Source organism: Somniosus microcephalus, unplaced genomic scaffold (assembly GCF_052327205.1).
Source record: "Somniosus microcephalus isolate GS21.2 unplaced genomic scaffold, FLI_Smic_1.0 unresolved_chr6, whole genome shotgun sequence".
In the NCBI taxonomy this organism is placed as follows: domain Eukaryota; kingdom Metazoa; phylum Chordata; class Chondrichthyes; order Squaliformes; family Somniosidae; genus Somniosus; species Somniosus microcephalus.
Genome location: NW_028225184.1, coordinates 10,194,851 through 10,201,890, shown reverse-complemented (window position 1 = coordinate 10,201,890; position 7,040 = coordinate 10,194,851).

Below are 7,040 nucleotides of genomic sequence, written 5' to 3'. Positions count from 1 at the left end.
TCAGGTGACCGAAGCATAGGATTGGTCAATCGTCCCGTGACTCGACCGTAGAGGGCCCGGCCGCACGCGCCAGCAACCCGGCGTACAATTGGTCGACCTCGAGGTCACTCTGTCGCTAATGAGCGGATAATGAGATGCTAATGAGCGGAATGTTGAAGGTTTTTCGGATACCGCGGGCGCAATTTTTGTCCGGCTGAAACGTAAATACGCTTACCATCATTTTGGAACGGCGAGCTTTCTTTCGACGTAACGCACGCGTAGGTACGCGCTGTAACTTTCGAGCGCATAGCCGGACAGACGCACACATGAGGACAGACAGACAGAAGGACAGACAGATAGACAGACAGAACGATTCCTTTATATATATATAGACTAGCTGGAGTGCCCGGCGGTGCCGAGGCTTTTTTGAGCGCATGTTGTTGTTGGAAGAGAGAGAGAGAGCAACTGGGGGGAAGAGAGAGAGCGACTGGGGGGAAGAGAGAGAGCGACTGGGGGGAAGAGAGAGAGCGACTGGGGGGAAGAGAGCGACTGGGGGGAAGAGAGAGAGAGCGACTGGGGGGGAAGAGAGAGAGCGACTGGGGGGGAAGAGAGAGAGCGACTGGGGGGAAGAGAGAGAGCGACTGGGGGGAAGAGAGAGAGCGACTGGGGGGAAGAGAGAGAGCGACTGGGGGGGGAAGAGAGAGAGCGACTGGGGGGGAAGAGGGAGAGCGACTGGGGCGTAGAGGGAGAGCGACTGGGGGGAAGAGGGAGAGCGACGGGGGGAAGAGGGAGAGCGACTGGGGGGAAGAGGGAGAGCGACTGGGGGGGAAGAGAGAGAGCGACTGGGGGGAAGAGAGGGTGCGACTGGGGGGAAGAGAGAGAGCGACTGGGGGGGGAGGGGAGGGGGGTGGGGGTGGAAGGAGGGGGGAGGGGGAGAAAGGGAGGGGGGAGAAAGGGAGGGGGGGAGTTGCAGAGCCTTTCCGCTCTGCCGGCGATGGCTCTGCAGAGCTCCGTGCCGCCCCACGTACTGACATGGCTCAGCCCGAGCCCCGCCCTCCCGAGCCCCGGCCTCCCGAGCCCCGCCCTGCCGAGCACCGGCCTCCCGAGCCCCACCCTCCCGAGCACCGGCCTCCCGATCCCCGCGCTCGCGCTCTCCCGAGCCCGGCCCCCCCAAGCCCTGCACTCGCACTCTCCCGAGCCCCACCCCACTGAGCCCCGCGCTCGCGCTCTCCCAAGCCCCGCCCCCCCGAGCCCCGCGCGCGCGTGCGCTCTCCCGAGCTTCGCCCCCCCCGAGCCCCGCCCCTCCCAAGCTCCGCCCTCCCGAGCCCCGCCCCCCGAGCCCCGCCCCCCCGCCCGAGCCGGCTTCAAGGGAGCAGCGAGGCGAGGTGAGGCGGAGCCCGGTATAAAAACCGGCTCCACCAACGAGGCCCGACCAGAGGAAGCAGCGAGGTGAGGCGGAGCCCGGTATAAAAACCGGCTCCACCAACGAGGCCCGACCAGAGGGAGCAGCGAGGCACACCAACTCAGCAGCGAGAAGAGAGGTAAAAAGTAATCAGTGTGTGACGTCACCAGGGAGCAGGTAAGTGATTGGTTGGTGAGTGTTTCTCTTTTTTTTAAACTTTAACTCTGTAGTTTATAGTTACTAGGGTCGTTTCTGGTGTAGCAGGGACTGTTGGTAGACTATACAAGCGCCTTAGAGATATCTTTAATTGGTGATAGTAAATTAATTTAAATTAATTAAAGGGTAAGTCATGCCAGGTGAGCCCAGCCCCGTGATATGCTCCTCTTGCTCTATGTGGGAATTCAGGGACCCCGGTGCCCCTGATGACCACGTGTGCCGGAAATGCATCCAGCTGCAGCTACTAGCAGACCGCATTGAGGCGCTGGAGCTGCGGGTGGATGGGTTGTTGAGCATTCACGATGCTGAGAGGGTCGTGGATAGCACGTTTAGTGAGTTGGTCACACCGCAGGCAAGGGCTGCACAGGAAGAAAGGAAATGGGTGACCACCAGGCGGAGCAATAGAAGCAGGCAGGTAGTGCAGGAGACCCCTGTGACCATTCCCCTCTCAAACAGGTATACCGATTTAGATACTGTTGAGGGGGATGACTCACCAGGGGAAGGCAGCAGCAGCCAACTTCCTGGCACTGGGGGTGCTCCTGCTGCCCAGGAAGGGAGGAAAAAGAGTGGGAGAGCAATAGTGGTAGGGGATTCTATAGTAAGAGGAACAGATAGGCGTTTCTGTGGCCGTAGACGTGAATCCAGGATGGTTTGTTGCCTCCCTGGTGCCAGGGTCAAGGATGTCACTGAGCGGCTGCAGGGCATTCTGGAGGGGGAGGGTGAACAGTCAGAGGTCGTGGTCCACATTGGTACCAACGACATAGGTAAATAGAGGGATGAGGTCCTGCTGCAAGAATTTAGGGAGCTAGGTAGAAGTTTAAAGAGCAGGACCTCAAAGGTTGTAATCTCTGGATTACTCCCGGTGCCACGTGCTAGTGAGTACAGAAATAGGAAGATAGAACAGATGAATGCGTGGCTAAAGGAATGGTGCAGGAGGGAGGGCTTTAGCTTCCTGGATCACTGGGTCTGCTTCTGGGAAAGGTGGGACTTGTACAAGTCGGACGGTTTACACCTGAACCAGAGGGGAACCAATATCCTTGCGGGGAGGTTTGCTAGCACTGCTGGGGGGGGTTTAAACTAACTTGGCAGGGGGATGGGATACAGAGTGGAGCTATAGTAGGGGGTGATTTACAGCCAAATACGGAGGGAAAAACAAGTCAGCTGGGAAGGCAGAGCAAATATATGAAGGCAAAAGGGATTATGGCAGGGCTGGAAGGCATTTATTTTAATGCAAGGAGTCTTGCAAATAAGGTGGTTGAACTGAAGTTGTTGTTGAACACATGGGAGTACGATATTGTTGCTATCACGGAGACATGGTTGAGGGAGGGTCAGGACTGGCAGCTCAATATTCCGGGGTATAGAATCTTCAGGCGAGACAGAGGGGGGTGTAAAAGGGGAGGGGGTGTTGCAATATTAATTAAGGAGTCAATTACTGCTGTAAGGAGGGACGATATATTAGCGGGTTCCTCTAATGAGGCCATATGGGTAGAACTTAAAAACAAAAAGGGGGCAAGCACTTTGCTGGGAGTGTACTATAGGCCCCCAAACAGTCAGGGGGAGATAGAGGAACAGATATGTAGGCAAATCTCAGAGAAGTGCAAAAATAATAGGGTAATAATAGTGGGGGATTTCAACTTCCCCAATATTAATTGGGATAGTCAGAGTGTGAAAGGCTTAGAGGGTGCAGAATTCTTAAAGTGCATCCAGGAGAGCTTTTTGAGCCAACATGTAGAAAGTCCTACAAGAGAGGGGGCGGTACTGGACCTAATTCTAGGGAATGTAGCCGGGCAAGTGGTGGAAGTGTCAGTAGGAGAGCATTTTGGCGACAGTGACCATAATTCGGTGAGATTTAAGGTGGTCATGGAAAAAGACAAAGACGGCCCGGAAATAAGGGTTCTAAATTGGGGGAAGGCCGATTTTAATATGATAAGGCAGGATCTGGCCAAAGTGGACTGGGAGCAGCTACTTATAGGAAAATCCACATCAAAACAGTGGGAGACTTTCAGAAGGGAAATAGAGAGAGTACAACGCCAACATGTTCCTGTAAAGTTCAAGGGTGGGACCAACAAGCAAAGGGAACCTTGGATGACAAGGGATATACAAAAATGCATTAGGAAAAAAAGGGGGGCTTTTGGCAGTTACAAAAGACTAAGGACAGAGGACGCCCTAGAGGAGTATAAAAAGTGCAGGGGCATACTTAAAAAAGAAATTAGGAGCGCAAGGAGGGGCCATGAAATAACACTGGCGAGCAAAATAAAGGAAAATCCTAAGATGTTTTATAAGTATATTAAGGGCAAGAGGATAACCAGGGAAAGGGTAGGGCCCATTAGGGACCAAAGTGGCAATCTGTGTGTAGAGCCAGATGATGTAGGCGGGGTCTTAAATGAATTTTTTGCATCTGTGTTCACTATGGAGAAAGACGATGTAGACATAGAAATCGGGCAAGGGGACTGTGACATACTTGAACATATTAGCATCGAGAGGGAGGAGGTACTAGCGGTTTTAGCAGGCCAAAAAGTGGATAAATCCCCAGGCCCGGATGAGATGTATCCCAGGCTGTTGTGTGAGGCAAAGGAGGAGATTGCAGGGGCTCTGACACAAATTTTCAGAACCTCTCTGGCCACAGGGGATGTACCAGAGGACTGGAGAACAGCTAACGTAGTACCATTATTCAAGAAGGGTAGCAGGGATAAACCAGGGAATTACAGGCCAGTGAGCCTAACATCTGTGGTACGGAAATTATTGGAAAAAATTCTGAGGGACAAAATTAGTCTCCACTTGAAGAGGCAAGGATTAATCGGGGATAGTCAGCATGGCTTTGTCAAGGGTAAATCATGTCTGACCAATCTGATTGAATTTTTCGAGGGGGTGACTAGGTGTGTGGATGAGGGAAATGCTGTGGATGTGGTTTACATGGACTTCAGTAAAGCTTTTGACAAGGTCCCGCATAGGAGACTGGTCAAGAAGGTAAGAGCCCATGGGATCCAGAGTGCCTTGGAGCGTTGGATCCTAAACTGGCTGAGTGGCAGGAGGCAGAGGGTGATGGTCGAAGGTTGTTTCTGTGACTGGAAGCCTGTGTCCTGTGGGGTACCTCAGGGATCGGTGCTGGGTCCCTTGCTGTTTGTGATATACATAAATGATTTGGATGAGAATGTAAAAGGTATGATCAGTAAGTTCGCAGATGACACGAAAATTGGTGGGGTGGTAAATTGCGAGGAGGAAAGCCTCAGGCTACAGGACGATATAAACGGATTGGTCAGATGGGCGGAAAAGTGGCAAATGGAATTTAACCCTGAAAAGTGCGAGGTGATGCATTTTGGACGGACAAATAAGGCAAGGGAATACACAATGAGTGGTAGGACCCTAGGAAGTACAGAGGGTCAGAGGGACCTTGGTGTACATGTACATAGATCCCTGAAGGCAGCGGAACAGGTAGATAAGGTGGTTAAAAAGGCATATGGGATACTTGCCTTCATTAACCGAGGCATAGAATATAAGAGCAGGGAGGTTATGATGGAGCTGTACAAAACGCTGGTGAGGCCACAGCTGGAGTACTGTGTGCAGTTCTGGTCGCCTCATTATAGGAAGGATGTGATTGCTTTGGAGAGGGTGCAGAGAAGATTCACCAGGATGTTACCTGGGATGGAGCGCCTCAGCTATGAAGAAAGGCTAAACAGGCTGGGATTGTTTTCCTTGGAGCAAAGAAGGCTGAGGGGGGACCTGATTGAGGTGTACAAAATGATGAGGGGCATAGATAGGGTGGATAAAGAGGAACTTTTCCCCTTAGTAGGGGGGTCAATAACAAGGGGGCATAGATTCAGGGTAAGGGGCAGGAGATTTAGAGGGGACTTGAGGAGGAACTTTTTCACCCAGAGGGTGGTTGGAATCTGGAACTCACTGCCTGAAAGGGTGGTAGAGGCAGGAACCCTCACAACATTCAAGAAGCATTTGGATGAGCACTTGAAATGCCATTGCATACAAGGCTATGGACCAAATGCTGGAAAATGGGATTAGACTGGACAGGGATTGATGGACGGCGCAGACATGATGGGCCAAAGGGCCTCTTTCTGTGCTGTAAAACTCTATGGCCTAGAAATTCAGTCGCGTTTGCGCCCACTTATTGGCTATAAAGTGGTTTGCGCCTGAAGTTTTTTATCGCCCGAAATTCAGATGGACCCTAACATCGGCGTTAGCCGGTAGCGCCGCGCCGGCACCGATGACGTCATCAGTGTGCGCAGCGCCCTGGTTGCAATGCTATTCCGGCCCGATGGCCAAATTCAGTTGCGGCCGCCTCGCCCGTGGCAGCCGCAAACAGCGTTTGTGAAACGGGGTCTTGCAGCTCCGAAAGCCCGGCGCATAAAGGTGGAGCGGCGGCCGGCCGCTTTCCCGGCGGCCGCCTGCCCGCACCTCCCTCCCCGGACTCCTGCACCACCCCCCCGCGGCATTGATGTCTGAGTCCCGCGAGCCCGGCACTTCTCCGTGGTGCCGGGCTCATTTGCCGGGGGAATCCATCGGTGATCTGACGGCTGCAGGCAGCTCCTCCTTAAGAGAAGGAGGAGGCCTGCAGTACCCCAGCCTGCCGCACCGCATCGGGTGCCGCAGCGGGAGCTGGACGCCTGAAAGTGACATTCATCGCCCCTAGCGAGGCGGCCAAACCCTGCAATAGCGCCCGCCACCGTCTTGGCCCGTCACAACTGAATTTTAGGCGGGTGCTATGGGAATCCTGGCGGGCGCAAAATTTCGGGCGCAAAAGACCTGGCGGGGCCATACCAAATTTCTAGGCCTATGACTCTGTGACCAGAGAGAGAGACGCCGCCGCGCAACCACTGACTCCCGCCCCACCCGCCTTTACTAAGATGGCGGTGGTGGCGACGCTCGGCTCAGACCCGCCCCCTCAATCCTTCACAAAGATGGCGGCGATCGCGGGCCTTTTGTTGATCGCGACGGGAGGTGCCTAGCTCGGGTGTGGCTGGGCAACAGAGGCCCAGGCTTCGCGGCCTGGAATAACGGTGAAAGGTAGGAAAATTATAGAGGTTAGAGAAAAGATTTACAAATTAATTAACTTTTTTAAAAAACAATTTGTGTTTTAAAAGCAACTTTTTTTTTGCTGGAAATGTAGATTTGAAAAGAAACACGCAGAAAGTGGGAAAAAGAAATGAACAGGTTGGAATCAAGATGGCGGCCACTCACCTCATTTCAGAACGATAAGGCCCGCCCAGACCGTCATGTCACCGAAGCGTAGGATTGGTCAATCGTCCTGTCACTCGACTCTAGGAGGGCCCACACGCGCGACGAACCCGCCCCCGCCACGCAGCGATTGGTGTACCATTGGGTCGCTCGACCGTACGATTGGTCGACCTTAATGTCACTCTATGCTAATAAGCGGATAATGAGCGGAATTGAACATTTTTTGGATACCGCGGGCGCAATTTTTGTCTCACCG